Source organism: Lacerta agilis, chromosome 7 (genome assembly GCF_009819535.1).
Source record: "Lacerta agilis isolate rLacAgi1 chromosome 7, rLacAgi1.pri, whole genome shotgun sequence".
NCBI lineage: Eukaryota > Metazoa > Chordata > Lepidosauria > Squamata > Lacertidae > Lacerta > Lacerta agilis.
The window spans coordinates 49705833-49722217 of NC_046318.1; the positions used below are offsets into that span (position 1 = coordinate 49705833).

The 16385-nt window shown below is 41.1% G+C and overlaps 1 pseudogene; it reads right to left on the reverse strand.

The window, feature by feature from the left end:
- Positions 1-1499: 1499 nt before the first annotated feature.
- LOC117050424 lies at positions 1500-10946 on the reverse strand (annotated as a pseudogene).
- Between the last annotated feature and the right edge of the window lie 5439 nt (positions 10947-16385).

Sequence of the window (16385 nt, forward strand, 5' to 3'; positions counted from 1 at the left end):
TTTAGGCAATGGTTTAATATAGATTAAGAGAGATAAAATATTAATGATTTTTGTTATTGGAAAATAGATTAGAATTGTAGGAAATTTTGGAAGTTGCAAAAAAGGTATTTACAAGGGACGCAGGAGGAGGAGACAGGAGGAGGTCCCACTATGATGTGAGGAAGGAATATTAGTTTTAGAAATGTTTAAGTTGTTGTTTTTGTTTGTTATGTTTGTTATTACTGTAGCTGTGTTTTCTTTTTGTATGTTTTTAGCAAAAATTTAATAAATATTATTATTATTATTTTTAAAAGTGTGAATGATTTCCCATGACTGCTTATTTGGATATTTTGTGTAGATATTTCTGCAGATTCCATTATTCTAGCATCATTATTTTAGCAAAAGGAGCTAATCACTTTGAGGAATTTTGTCAAAAAGCAGGATATAAATCTAAATAAATTAAATAAACCATTTAAAGACTAAGAAACACACTGTGACTAGACTTGCACCAAATTATTATTTCCATGGCACAATCTACATCCATGGCACTATGCAAATGACTATAATACTGTGAGGCATCATAAAGAATATCTATCTCCCAGCTCTAGAATTACACATCCAGTGATTTGCAGATCTAAAGCTTGGCCTTTGTTCACAGGGCATACACTATCTTCAAAAACAAATGCCCAACAAATTCTTAAATCCTGATCAGCCTACTCTTGTATTCATAATTGAGGCTATGGAAGAAAGAAATCAGCTAAGATGGGAACTTAAGTCTTTCAGGAGTTAAAGATAAAGAAGATACAGTGTGTGTGTGTGTGTGTGTGTGTGTGTGTGTGTGTGTGTGTGAAAGCCTGGTTGCTCCAGTCACTCTGGGTGGCTTACAACATAATAAAAACCACAGCAAAACACCATCAATTTAAAACTTCGTGATACAGGGTTGCCTTCGGATGTCTACAGAAAGTTGTGTAGTTGTTCATCCTTTTCACATCTGATAAGAGGGTGTTCAACAGGGTTGGTGATGCTACCACGGGGCGGGCACCAGACCCAGATTCATAGCTGAGTTGGCTGTTTTCATTAGATCAGTCACTTTTTTCACCAATTCTGGCTATATTTTTGTTTTCTCTACTTTTCTTGCTATAAGTTTAAAAGGATTTGCATTATAGGGCTCAAATCTTGGAGCACCTTTTTATAAACATAAAAGAAGTGCCACTGTTTTAAAACAGGTGATTTATAGACATTACTCTTTCATTTGTAATATTATTTCATGTTTCAGTTAAACACTCGCCTTCCCGTTATACTCTTTGATTCAGCCTCTACTAGAGCAAGTACCCCCAAAAGGGGAATTCTGGGTGTATTGCAGCAAAGGACAGGAAAGCACTTCCCATTATAAAAGGGGCATTCTGGGAGTATTGCAGGATAGGGCAAGACTTGTATGTCTTCGAAAACCTAGCAGGTGCTGAGCTACTGAACTAGGGTCCCTTCCAGATAATAAATAAACAATCCAGCACAATTCTGTTTATATCAATTTAGCTTTAATAACATAATTATTAATGCTTCCTATTACAGACATCTAGTCAGAAACACTGCAACTGTTTTATATGGATTAGTTAGCTTTGTAATGCTTATCAAATCGTTCTGAAAGAGCTCTTAATATATTTCCTGGCCTTTTTTGGTGTTTATCCCGAAGATTATTAAGTGCAATCTTTGCCTGTTGAAAGAAAACGAGTGGAATACATTGTGTTATAGGAATGTATTGCAAAATAGGTATTCACAGTTATTAATATCTGTGAGGAAAAAGCTAAAGGGATCAGAACCAGAGGCAACCCATTTATACCAGCTATAGAAGCACAATATGTAACTTCTTTCTGTGATACGCAGATGAATTTGTCCACAGAGGTGTGTTGCACAAGAGTCCTTGTCTCTCAAATCTTAAAAGTGACTTTTTAAAACATGGAGGGTTGGGCCCGATCAGCCAGGGTGAGGAACCCCTACTAGGAAACAGGTCATCTCTCAGTGAATCCAGCCCACTCTCTTTATGTTTACCAAGAGCACTGTAGGAGAATGGCGGAGAAACGAACATATGTGCCTTGGGCTGATTTGTACACAGTAGTTACCTTGCATGGTTGTTACAATGTAAAATAAAAGGATGGAACCTCACAACAACCAAGCTATAACCCCTTGCAGGAATTTTTTTTTACTTATCTGCCTCTTTAAACAGGCAATCAAAAGCTGAAACTTGATGGAGCAAGAAAACAAGCAGAAAGTGCTTGGAGAAGGACCAGGCATACTAAACCATGTTCCAACCCCTTACTAATAGCCATCAGGACCCTACATGCTCCCTCCCTTTGGGAGTCAGCTTCCCAAGTCTTCCTTTGTGTGGGTGAGGGGCAGCTCGGGCTCTGTCTTGGGTGGCGTGGGCTCTGTTTCGCACATGTGGACAGTTTGGGGAGGGCACAAGATGGCAGTTGACCAATGGCCCCAAAGAAGCTCAGCTCAACAACTTTTTATGCGATTGACCAAAATTTTCATCAGTAGCAATTAGAATAAGATCTATTATTTGATTATTGATATAAACATCCAGAATGTATTTTGTATAGTCAACCCTAACATCGTCGGAAGAATTCCCATTACATGAGCAGATCTCTCTTTGTGCCGCATAATTTTTTCCCCTTTACGGTAATTTGTCTCAACAAGTTAAGGAGAGGGGAAATTGAGTGGTGGGCATAATGCACAGAAATATATATAATGAACCCTATATCTGGTCAGATAGAACGAGGAAATCAATATGTACAATACTATTTAGAGCCGAAAGAGAGAGAAACCAAGAGAAAAAGAAATATTCTGCTTTTAAACTTCCAAGTTTAGAGTTAACTTACTTTTTCTGCCAGCTGTACAGCTGTTATATTTGGATCATATGGGATGGGTTCTCCAATAAATGTCCTCAATTTCACTGGAAACCCTCCATAAATGGGAAGGCACACACATCGAGTTTTATCATACAGCCATTGTGTCAGCCCTGTGTATGAAATGGAGGAAGATTCTGAAGGAAAGCGACGCTGTATCAAATTTGAAATTGACATTCTCCGTGTTTAGCAGTTGCAATAAATACTTCCCAGAGAGGAAGAGTTAAATAATATGAGTGCTTGGGAAAAGAGATACAAGATATTCAGTCAGCTCTTTTCAGCTCTTTGCAATCAGATTCACAAGTTTTGTACAATAGACTGCAGAGTATGGTTTGTTTCTGCTCAGTTCCCCTCCATGTTAGGGTTGCTCCCACATTTATCAATTATAGCTTTTTGTTAAATCTAATAGAAAACTAAGCAAGGGCATGTTCACTCAGTACTTTTATTGAAAAAAATTAATATTTAAATATACTAATAGACACATACAAATATACATACACACATGCATATATTCCCCCGTACATTCTGTAGAAAATAATTGGTTATGCCTATAAATAACATTTTACATTCCTTCTCACCCCTCTACCACCCTTCCAAACACACCCCACCTCACCCAGTGCTGGGCTTCCAATCTTCTCAGCTGCAATATCTTCTATCTTCTATCATTTCTCTTATATACTATTAATTATACTATTATTTTCAATACTAATATTTTGAATTTCTTCTAGCTTATTTTTCTCACGGAACTTGTTTCATTCTGATAGGAGTTCAGGTTTTTCAATATAATTTTGTATATATCCCCTAAAGGCATTCCATTCCTTTTCCAACCTGTCCTTTGAGATCCCTCCAATATTCCCCATTACAGAGGCAAGCAGCACGGCTTTTGCAGATAGGTGTACATGGAATAAACTCTATTAGTGAGTAGTAAATAGATATTCTTTAAAAAATATCTTTCTATATTATTTAAATGTATATTGCCTGAGATCTCTTGATCAACCAAGGTATTTAACTTACTTGTCTTTCCAATGGTCCTGTATGTTTCACAACTGTTTTGTGTAAAAATAGGGATGATGGGCTAAAAGAATAAAAGATGAAACAAACATGAAAAGAAAGGTGAGGACTGGATAATTATTTTGTCCCAACAATTCTGCCCTTATTTTTGTTATGGACTACAAAGAATGCTTCATATCTGGGATTATAATGAGAAGCAACTCATACATGATAATGTAATTGGCTTTAAAATTCCTGACACATCTATTCAAATATCTGAGATGAAGAAACTTCAGAAGCTGTCCTCCAGATTTTCAGGAATTGAAGAAAAAGAAAAGAAAAAAATGATTCCCTGGTTTGCCCTGAGAGGGGAAGGAAGACAGGTTCAGCGAACTGGACGCTGCTTTTTTGGAGTTTGGGGGCAGCTCGTAGGGAACAAGCACCCCCCAAAAGGAAACAAGGAGAGTCCATCATTGGAAATAAAAGGAAGGGGATAAGACCTTTGAAAACCTTCTTTTTAAAGGGGAAAAAATAACTTTAATACTCCTCCTCCCTGGATTCAAAACCTCAATCCAACTCTCCTACAGTTTACAAGATTTATTCTGGAACATTTCCCACCCACTCTCTTTTTGCTCTTGGGCATGCTGGATTTTTTTTTTATTTTTATTTTTGCTATTTAGTAAGTTGGATTTCCCCCCTTTTTCTCAGTTGATGGTTTCTTGGGCAATTTAATTGAGGTTGTATACTGCCCCCCCCCGATTATTGTTGCATTTATGAAGGATGTATCATCAACCCCTGATTTTTTCCTCCCTCTCTGGACTGGAGGCATATTTAAGAATATAAATATTGTTCCGGCTTGGTGGCTGTGGCTGACTCACAAGATCTTGCCTCCTCAGACTGTGTAGCTTAATATATATTGGATTTTCCTTTGTCCCCCCCTCTTTTTCCTACTTCCCCCCCCCCGGCAGCGGAGCTAGCCGCTTGGGAACCCAGAGTGGTGAACATGGTGTGCACCCGGGGGCGGGGCGATCAGCCCAGGAGTGTGATCGGTGTGGCGGCGATCTGCCCATGGGAGATTTTGTCACTTCCCTCAGGGATGATACCCGGGGTGGGACGCCCCCACCATACCTCCTTCCTCCACTACTGCCCCCCATTTCCCCCCTCAATTAATGGTTTCTTGCACAATTTAATTGAGATTGTTTTTCCCTCTTGCTCCTCCCTTCTGACAGGCTAGTCTGTTCCTCTGCCAAGCATGTCACCTATGGATTATAAAAACTAGATCTGATTATTATTATTATTATTATTATTATTATTATTTTGTTCTCCTCGGTGGTTGGAATAGAAACCCTCTTTTTCTGCCCTTCCCCTCCTAGTTGTGGTTCTGGCATTTATTTTATGTTATTAGTAACTCAGAGGGCTGTACAGTTGGAAATGAAAATGGCTGCAGAAACACTTGTGAGCTGATTATAGACGTAACAAAATAACCCCAAGGTCAAGAAAACAATAGGATACATAAAACAAAAAGCACATAAAATAAAAAGCAGCAATATTTGGTATTATATAGAGATCCCTGCCATCTGGTGGTTAACTAAGGGTACTGTTTGTAATATAAATATACTTGTCAGCCCTTTTTTTCTTGGCACAATTAAAATAAGAATGGCCTCACAAGAGAAAAATCCAATACAGACACCTAGCCAAGCAAGGAAGGGTCCCCTTCAGGAGAGTGAGCCAAACATGGACCTTGTGGAGGCAATGGTGGAAATGTGGAAAGATCTCCAAAGCCACACTAAACTGGTAGGTGAATTATCTACAGAAATAAAGGCCCTTGCAAGCAAAACAGGCAATTTGGAGAAAACGGTACAAACTCTCCTAGAGGCTGTTCAAAAGAATAAAGAGGAAAATAAACAAATAAGGAGGGAACAGGAAAAGATGCAGGAGGCGATAGCATCTCAGGAACTAATGGCAGACAATTTGGCTTTCATTGAATTGAGGCAAAAAGAGATGCTTTTAAGATTTAGATCTATTGCTCAGTAATCTGGTAAAGCAATAAGGGATAAAATAACTGAGGCACATGCAAATCTGCTTGAGACTCAAAAGCAGGAGGAACATCAAGCTATTGTTCCAGTAACAGGTAGGTAGCCATGTTGGTCTGCCGTAGTAAAAAAAATAAATAAAAATCCTTCCAGTAGCATCTTAGAGACCAACTTAGTTTGTTCTTGGTATGAGTTTTCATGTGCATGAACACATTGAATGCACACCAAAGCTCATACCAGCAACAAACTTAGTTGGTCCCCAAAATGCTACTGGAAGGATTTATTATTATTATTATTATTATTTTGACATCAAGCTATTGATCATGCTTTCAGGGTTAAATCCCCATATACTTAGAAGAAAACATTTCCAGGAGATTGTTTGGTTCTTTTTTATTCTAGAAATATCAAATAATGAGTGCTCCAGACATATTATGAGAAAGGTCTTGAAATAGATGAGAGGATTATAAAAGATTGGAAAGCGTTTATTGAATATGTGGGAAATAATTGTGCACAGCTGAAAATGCATTAAGATAAATTCAACAGTGTAAATAAGTTTTGATGGATGCAATAATGGAATACTGAATGGTATAGTTTTTGTAAAATATGCAGGGATTTATGATACGTAAAATGATCCATGGAAGGAGAAGGGATTTTATTGATATCTTAAGGATGTAAAATGAGTGTGTGTGTGTGTGTGTGTGTGTGTATATATATATATATATATATATATGAAGGGGAAAAGGGAAATGCAGGTTTTCTTTTTGAATGTCACCAATTTCAGTAGGTTTTAAAGCAGGGGTGGGAAAAGTTGTGGCATTCCAGATATCATTTGACCCCCAAACAGGATACAGTGGTACCTCGACTTACGAATTTAATCTGTTCCGAATGCACATTCGTAGGTCGAAAAATTCGTATGTCAAAAAAAGCAATTTCCCCATAGGAATGCATTGGAAACAAACAATTCAAAAAAATTCATAAGTTGATTAAACCACATCAAAAATTCATAAGTCAAGTAAACACCATCTAAAACCGCCAACGGATGTCCTTCGCATGTCGAAAAATTCATAGGGATGCGGGCACTTTTTTCATTCGTAAGTTGAAAAATTCGTATGTCGAGTAATTCGTAAGTCGAGGTACCACTGTATCTGCCATCCACAGCTATGGAGGATGCTAAATCAAGGGTGTCAACACAGTACATCATATCCAGGATAATTGTGAAGACAATGCAAATTGCACAAAATCACTCACCACTTTTGCCTCCAAAGCTGCCTAAGCAAATCCTGTGCGTTTACCCCACATTATGCAGTAATCATGACCAAACATTGTTTCTCTAGCTCCACCGGGTGAAATGCCCATTAAATGGCCTTTCTTCATCATTTCCACAATTTCAGCTTTCTTGTAAAAATTTAACCCGATCACATAATAAAACATCTGGAGCCCTGAAAAAATAAGCCCCAAATAGAAGAATGCATTTTATGTGAAACTTATTTAGGAAATAGTGGGGATACAATACAAGTGTCATTATTGCAAAGATATTACACTATTATGGACCACAAGCATAGCTCTCTGCCAATCCATTTCAACTAGGATTTCATGGAGGGGGACTTTATGCTAATTCCTCTTTTGCTCAGATGTTCTGACAGTAGGCTATTTTTGGAAAGCACATTGAGTGGGGTTGAGTGCTGAGCTGGCCACCTTTTTAGACATGTGTTCTTCCTCAAGTCAAGTCTGTAGTACAACAGAATGGCCTTCAAGTTTGCATTATGACAAAACACAGCTCACAGTGCTTTGCTGAACCATCCAAACCTTCCATTCCTTTAGGCTGCAGAGCTTTTGGATACAGTAGACACACACACAGAGAGAGAGAGAGAGAGAGAGAGAGAGAGAGAGAGAGAGAGGCAGAGAGAGAGATACATACATGGCACAGAGGAGACTATGCTGATGGAAAACTGCCTCCACCAGCAGAGATTGGTCCACAGATACAAGGGTGGAGATTATATGCTGCATTAATTAACCTAGTAGAAAAACTGCAAACAGCACTCTGTGCTACTGGACCTCTATGGGCTATGTCCTTCCTTCCTTCCTTCTTTAAATGACCTTTCTGTCGTGTCATAGTTTCCTGGTGTGGCTGCTGTGTGCATGCAGAGGAAGATGGTGTGTGGGGAGTGACAGTGGAGGACCATGAACACTACATGTGTTTGACTGCAGTGTCACATGGGGGCATAAAAGCTGTGTGTGGGGATGCTTGATTGAGCATGTGTTCGTGTGGGGCCATGTATTCTGGATCTGTGTGCAGTTTTGGTGATAGGTTGGACTTGCTATGAAAGCCACGGACATGTCTTTGGAGCTTAACTTGGGCTTCTGCCCTTTTCCTTAACCGTAGCTCCCACCTCATCCCAGCTGCCACCCAGTGGTGTTTGAATACAGAGGATTTTGTACAAATGGTTGGCTAGTACAGATGCTCCCAAGCAGAATCCCATACTTTGCGTTGTTCCTTCCAGTAAGGAATATCCTATCTTTATTAATGACTGAACTTTGCAAAACACTTTGTACTTGAGGAAATCATCAACTTAGAGACCCCAAATCCTACGCCTTGTCCTATTCTGGCATTGAAGTGAGAAGCAATTATTACATGAGAACTTGTAGTCATAGCATAGGAATTAGATGACACACTATCCAGATTCCCTCAGTTTTAAGATCTCTGAGGAAGAATGTAGACAGAAAAGAACAACATTTCTTCATGGAGAACATTTCTGCGGACTCAGTTGTGAGTTGGAAATAATTATTCATCCTGCATTTGTTCTCTTTTACTAGCAAATACTTGGTGAGAAAGTATTTTTAATCTTTTGCTGGAAGGCACACAGAGTAGCTGGGGAAACCGAGCCAGAAGGCTGGGGAATAATAATAATAATAATAATAATAATAATAATAATAATAATAATAATAATAATAATAATAATAATTAATAATAATAATTAATAATATCATCCTTCATCTGCACTAACTATACAATTTCACTTGTTACTGCTGTTTTTTCCTGCTTTCCTGATATACAGTTTTATATCTTACAGCATTGTTTTATGTCATATTTTACATGTTTTATGTAAAAAAAGTATGAGTTAAATTTAAATAATTTACCTGGCATCCAATTTACCACACGATGAATTAATGAAAAGCCCATTCTCCCCGTTTCTAAAAAATATCTAGCCAAAAATAAGATATAGCCAAGAGGAATAACTGCATGATGATAAATAATAATCCCTGGTCGTTTAGGAATATGTTCCGTGCCAGTAAGTTCATAACCTGAAAGTAATAGAAAATGCAACAAAGAAATATCGCAAGCATTATTGGAGGAAATCAGTGTGGTTCAGGGAAAAAAATGAAATTTAAGATCAGGTTGAATGAAAGCTCTGTTATACGCTCCATCATTCTGGATGCTAGGTTGTCATCCACACGGTTCAAGACTTTCTGTGTGGTGGCCCCTTAATGAATGAAGGGATTTCTTCTCTCCTGGAATGTTCCTTCCTTCCTTCTTTTTGAGCACATGTGGAAACATTTTTGCCCAGTCTTTGAGTGAGCTAAAACTGTGTTTCTTGTTTTAGTCAACTTTAAGCTTTTATATAGGTTTGAGCCCTTGAGATGGTTTAATATGTGGTTATACTTAATTTTTCTGAGACTTTTTTTAATTTAAAGTGTAGTACCGGGTGGTGCTGTGGGTTAAACCACAGAGCCTTGGGCTTGCTGATCGGAAGGTCTGCGGTTTGCTGGCCACATGAACCGGAATCTGTACGCCGGCTCCCTCGGCCAGTAACGCGAGATGAGCACCACAACCCCAGAGTCAGACAAGAGTCCCTTTACCTTTATGCCCCTTCTCTACAGAGTGTTGCTTTGCATGAGGGCTATCCAGGGCCTAGAGTACATTTCTTCCCCATCTCTAAGAGCTCCAACTTCAGGCATCTCCAGACCATTCTCTGAATCACTTTATACCAAGTGAGAAAGCTGTTTCCTAGATAGACACACCCTTGACCATGTCCTAAGTAGCTACAGGGTCTCATCCTTATGGCCCAAACTTGGTTTTGGTAGTGTATTTCTCATTTAAGTTTCAACACTTACAGTAACATGAGACCTGTGGGAAGCTGTTCGCTCGCTGCAGCTTTAAAACGCAGCGCGGCGCAACTCCGGTCGGAAGGGGTGCCGGCCGATCGCGTCCGCCATCTTGTACAGACATGTGCAGTCCACCCAAGATGGTGGGCGCGATTGGCCGGCGCCCCTTCCGACCGGCACCGGAGTCGCGCCGCGCCGCGTTTTAAGGCTGCAGCGAGCGAACAGCAGCGCTGCTTTTCACTCGCTGCAGCTTTAAAACGCGGCGCGGCGTGGCTCCAGCCGTCATACAATGGTACTGCACAAGATGAATTCGTCTTGCGAAGCACGGCCATAGACGAATTCGTCTCGCGAGTCAACTAAAAAATCGCAAACCCTTTCGTTTTGCGAGTTTTTCGTTATGCGAGGCATTCATCTTGCGGGATACCACTGTACTTTAAATGTGGTTTAAATGTATGGTGTTTATGCAGCCACCAGCTGACCCTTTCTTCTGTAATCTGTCTTATTTATTTATTTTATTATTTATTTATCGAATTTATATACCGCCCTATACTTGGAGGCCTCAGGGCGGTTCACAGAACCGCCTTAGTTTCATTCTTCATAAAATGTTTTGGTTTTTCTTATTACATACACAAATAGCCATGCCTTTGCTGTGATCCTTATATAGCCAACCCAAACTTGTAGCTGTTGTGACTCTAGGGTTGGTTCAGAGGTCCAGTCCTCATTCACAGTGGCAACTATTGTTCCAGTGCTTTAAGCCTGAAATTCTGATCCTCAGTCCTATGAAAGTACAGTGACTCATAAAGAATTATTGCTATGAAAGAAGCATTTACTCACCATTCCATATCTTTCCATATATATCTAAAATATGAGCAAAAAATCTCCTTGGCTTTTCCCAAATTTTGCTTTCATAACCAGTTTCTTGGTGCTTATTCATCTTCATGTAAACATATAGGAAAAATGAGGAAGCGCAACCAGCCAAATATATATCTATTGTTAATGAACAAAGCAAAACCAGAAGCTTTCGAAACCACCAAGGGTGAACCACTGAGCTCAGGTATTCTTCTAAATAAGGAAAACTTATCAAGTTCTGCAGCATTTGAGTAAACCAGCTCATTGTTTCCTGATCTGAGGCACCAAGTGTACGCCAATGAAATAAATATATGAAGTGAAATTTTCTTCAGTTGTGATGCTATTTTCCCCACTGTTTACCTGGAAAACAGAAAATGCAGTATGTACATTGGTTTCATCTGCCATCCCAGAAGCATTCATGATTACATGAAAATCTCATGCTATTTAATATTTTCCTAGTTTTCCCCACTGTAACTTGCCAAGTTGCCGTATTGTCTTTCTAACGTCCATCATGGAGATTTACAAAATAACAAATATATGACTCCATCATTTATCTGTCGTAAAGCAAGCTGGTTTCATTCCACTGCTTTGTTTTGTTTTGCTTTTTGCATTTTCAAAAAACAGTAACAGAGAGCATGTTTTATCTAACATAGGCATGATGCCTCAAAGTAATTTGAAGGTCTGGCAGGGCAAATCTCCTCTTTCTTTTCCATCAATCATAATTTTATATTTTACTCTGGGCTTCTTTCCCTGCCATATGAACCTTAATATTTTTTCTTTAAACATCAAATATTATTTATAATTGGGACATTTTGAAATAGAAATAGCATTTTTGTACTCCAAACAGAAGATAATAAAGGAGGAACTCTCTGTACTGGACAACTCTATTAGTATTCACCCAGCTTGGCAGGAGTTCCACAAGGAAAAGCAAACCATTTACCACTCTCAACTGGAGTTGTCACGTTTTCTGGGCATCTTAGAGTTAATGATGCAAGAGGCGTTCTGATCCTGGGAGCCTTGCCCACTGTAGTACGGGCACTTTTCCTTTGTCTAGAAAAAGGGGAGGTTTGGTTTCACTTTCCCCTTAGTGCGTGTTCAGTGTACTGTTACTGCTGAATGTGATTTCTTTGTTTGCTGCAGACATGCAGATCGAGTCTGTAGGACTTGTGTGTGTGCTACTAAATAAAGCTTAGTTAAGATTAGTAGCACTGGTGTGTGTCACATTATTTCAGACACCACGAAGAAGCAGACCTCAACAAGCCATCTCGTCGCTGCGTTTCACTCTGCTACTGGAAGAACGCTCAGAGCACAGCAGAAGTGTGCCTGGGCGCCATTGATGTTGGAGAAGATCGTAAAGGTGATTGATTGCAGTGCCGGCCAGCAGCACCACTTGGGTCAAAGCTTTTATGACCCAATATCACAACAACAGGTTATGGGAGTTTATGGCTTAATGGCTTTATGGCTTTATAGCTGAGAAGCTACGCTTTGATGGCGAGGCATCCTGAGGAGATTGATGGCCAGGACGGGAGGTCTGTGTGTTTGCTGAAGCCGAGAGCCGAGAGCCCAGCTGGAGGACTGTTTTGTGCCATGCTCTAAGGCATAAAGCAGGGAAATCTCGCTGGTGAAGAGAAGCCGTTTTCCGGAGCTAGGAGCTGAGAGGCAAGTGCTGAGTTTGCAGCCACATGAGTTACCTCAAGCCCCAGGGGGGAGATGGCGCAGTCCCATGAAAGTTTCGTGCCACCCTTTCCAAGGTTGGATGGGAGGAACTGACAAGACTGGTCCAAGAAAATGCAGATTCTTTTGACTGCTAAGGATCTTTGGACTTGTACTCAGAGCCCACCAGTTCAAGCCCCTGCAGCTGAGGCAGCTGCAGCACTTAAGAAACACCAGAGGGCTACTGCTCACATAGTCATAGGCATAGAGGAAGAGCTGATGGTGCACATAGACGCTGCTACTAACACCCACCAAATTTGGGAGTGTCTTAAGCGTGTTTTCCAGAGAACATCAGCTGGTGCCAAAATTCATGCAACTAGACAGCTGTTTGAGCTACATCTACAAGCTGGAGGCTGTTGTGCGTCAGCATGTGGCCAAAATGCTGGTACTTTTCAACCAGTTGAGACAGCTGAATGTTCCTTTCTCAGAGGAACAAAAGGTCTACATCCTTTTGAGTTCACTAGACCCCAGTTATGAAACTCTTTCCCTTACGCTGGAGTCCATGCCTGCAGCCCAGTTGAATCTGGACTATGTTTCTGGGAGGCTGCAGGACGAACAGGACCGGAGGCAGAGAGAGAAAGGGAAAGCTGTTAAGGGGGGTTGCTTTTTGCCCAAGCCCAGGAGTGAAGAAGACGCTGAGAGCTCTGTTAAAGCTTTTGCAGCCAAGCAATGTTATCTCTGCCAATCAGATAAGCATTTACAGCGAGACTGTGACCAGGCTGACTTCAAAGCTGGTTTCCATGGCAACCGGGAGATGAAAGGCAGACCACGTCGTGGGAGAAGAGGACCTTCCAGAGCAAGCAGAGGAGGGGCTGGAGCCCACTGCAAAGCAGCTGCATACGCTTTTGTTGGAAAGACTGTTGCTAACCCCAAGCTGTGCTGGTTGATCAACAGTGGAGCCAGCAGGCATCTAGCGCCACCTAGCAGTCAGTTGCGGAACTGCAGGCCAATCCAAGATGCGACTACAGTCACTTTGGCTGATGCAACTACAAGATCTGTTACCAAAGCTGGTGTTGTTTTCATGCCTTGTCTTAATGATGATATTGATGTGTATGTTTTAGATGGTATGAAATATGGCAGGGGTGGCCAACTCCCAAGAGACTGTGATCTACTTTCAGAATTAAAATCTGGCAGTGATCTACCCCTTTTTTGGGTTCAGCTCAAAGTTGTTGATCTTTATTGGGATGAGGAATGCCCCGTTTTTAGGAGTTTGGCTCAAAGTTGTTGAGGGTGACCTTTTTTGGGGGGCTGCCCCAATACTTTTCTTACGGGGGGACAACAGAAACTTTTAGAGATTTCTTTGGAGAGAGTTGCATAAAAACACTCACAAATCTGTACGCTGCACAAACTCCTTTACCCACTCCTTTTACCTACCTATCAAGATTTCTTAAAAAATACATGCCTTCATCCATTGTTAGTGTGACACCTGCGTCACCAACTGTTTGATATCAGGCGAGTACTGTGTCAGGGCCAGCTTCAGGGAATCCTTATGGTGCTCATCTGTCATGTTTGAACATTGCTTACTCTTCATCATTTTTAAATATGAAAATGCAGATTCACACAAATAAGTAGAACCAAAACATGAGTGTAAAATTTCACTGCATCTTCTCAAATTTGTGAGCTTCCCACATCGAGTCCCTTAGCTCTAAGGACAGTATGGTTTGGACCTACACAATTATTTTATTAAAGGCAAAAGAAGTGGAACTTTCTTCTTTTTGTTCATTACAGAGAGCTCTGGGGGCTTTCATATGAGGTAGGAATGAGGGAGAAATCTGATTCAATTTCCATTTAAAGTCAAACCTACCTACCAGTAATTCACATCTTCCCCAAATGTTCATCTTGTTGCTGCTGCTGCTGCCGCCTCCTCCTCATGAGTAGTAATAAATGCTACCGTACTTTCACAGAGGGAAGGCTGGGGAGTGGGGTGGGGGAGGGAGGGAGGCTTGGGAAAGAAGCTTCACACTTCCATCCAAAGCCTCTGCAGGGATCGCTTGGGAGGTGCCAGCCAGCCATCCGGCAGGCGTGCAAGGAAAGGGGAGGCAACTGGCTTTGTGGCTCCAAAGGGACAGGAGCCGCTTACACGGGTAAGAACTCTTTGCCTTGCCAGCAAAAGGGAGGCGGGACCATCCTGCGCAACACACACACACTCACTCAGACACACTCACACACAGAGTGTCCGTTTCGGCAAGAGGAAGGAGCTCAGCTAATTGCCCATTGTTATTGAGATTTTGGGAGTGGGAGAAAGATAAGAGTTGGAGAGCTTTTTACAGGAGGAGAGCTTTATTCCCCTTTTAGGCTGCTTTTCACTAAGGAACCCAAGATCTACCCGCGATCTACCAGGAACTTCCTCGCGATCGACAGGTAGATCGCGATCGACCTGTTGGCCACTCCTGAAATATGGCTTACTTTCTGTTTCAGCTTTAGACCATGCAGGTTATCTGGTCAGTTTTGGCAACCAGGTATGCACCATCTCCAAAGGTGGGGAACAGTTGGTCCAGGTGAAAGGCCATGATGGGGTGTATATGCTGGAAACTGACAACAGCGCCGCTGAGAGGGTGCAGGGTGCTGAAACAGGTAATGGCATCTCTGAGGAGGCACAAGCTCAGTATGCCAATTTACCCATGCATGATCAGTGTTTGCATTTATGGCATCGCAGATTCTCGCACGTGAATTGGAAATACGTGCGCAAGCAAGTAGAGTGCACTGATGGTTGTAAAATGAAGGAGTGCTCCAAGTTTCTAGACTGTAGAGCTTGTAAAAGAGCAAAAGTGCATTCTTGTAGTTACCCACCGTCTGATAGGGTGACCAAGCAAGTTTTTGAGCTTATCCATGCGGATCTCTGTGGTCCTATGGCGGTATCTGTGGCGTTTGCCCTTCCTAGAGAGAATGTATGAGCAGGAGTGAGTAAGGGGTTAAGTATCTGTGAGATCAGTTAGAACAACTATTCAAAGTTATGATAAACCATTCATCAGTTGGAAATATAGAAAGAAAAACATACTGAAAGTTATAGTTGCCAGGGTGTCCCATCAACTTTCTATGAAAGTGAAAGTGTTTCCTACACTAGAGATTGTGTGGTGGGAAGTTGGGTACCCTGCTGCTCATGCAACACAAATAAATGCCCAAGATGAACGTGGTTACCCAGCATTAACGTGGCCACCACGTCAAAGACATAAAAAAGTAGTCTTCAAATTGCTTGAAGTGGGAACTGATAATTCAATACAGACCAAAGATGGACTGACAGCCAGGGAGATTGCCAACAGCAATAGGCAATCAGAGCTTTTTAGTCTACTTCCATTAAGTAAACCCGTTTGTCCAAAAAGCTTCAGCAAGCTGACTAAAAAAGCAGCTATCCACAAACTTCTGAAAGCAGTTCCCAATGAATTCAAAAGCCAGACAACCAGGTCTTATGCAGCTTTTGATGACATGGAGACGTTTGTACAAGACCTCGAGCGTCAACACTTAACAGAGATCCTGAAGGAGAGAGAGGGTGATCCAAGAGAGCTTTTGACCCTGAGAAACAAAGACTCTACACAACTTGGAATCCACAATCGTTACAGACGCATCGACTGCAGGGATCGGAGTTGGACTGTGTCATCCGGCAGAGGAAGACAACTTGCATCCCATCACGTGTGGCAGAGAAAAGACTGGTGCCCAGAGAAAGACACTTCTTGTGGCGGTTAAGGACAATAAGGAGCGTGAAAGGATCCTGGACATCGTTGCAGATGCCTTATCACGAAGACCCGAAGGCAAAGATTAAAATGGACAGTTACAAATTTTCTTGCAATTAACTAAAGGTCTAATATTGCATGAA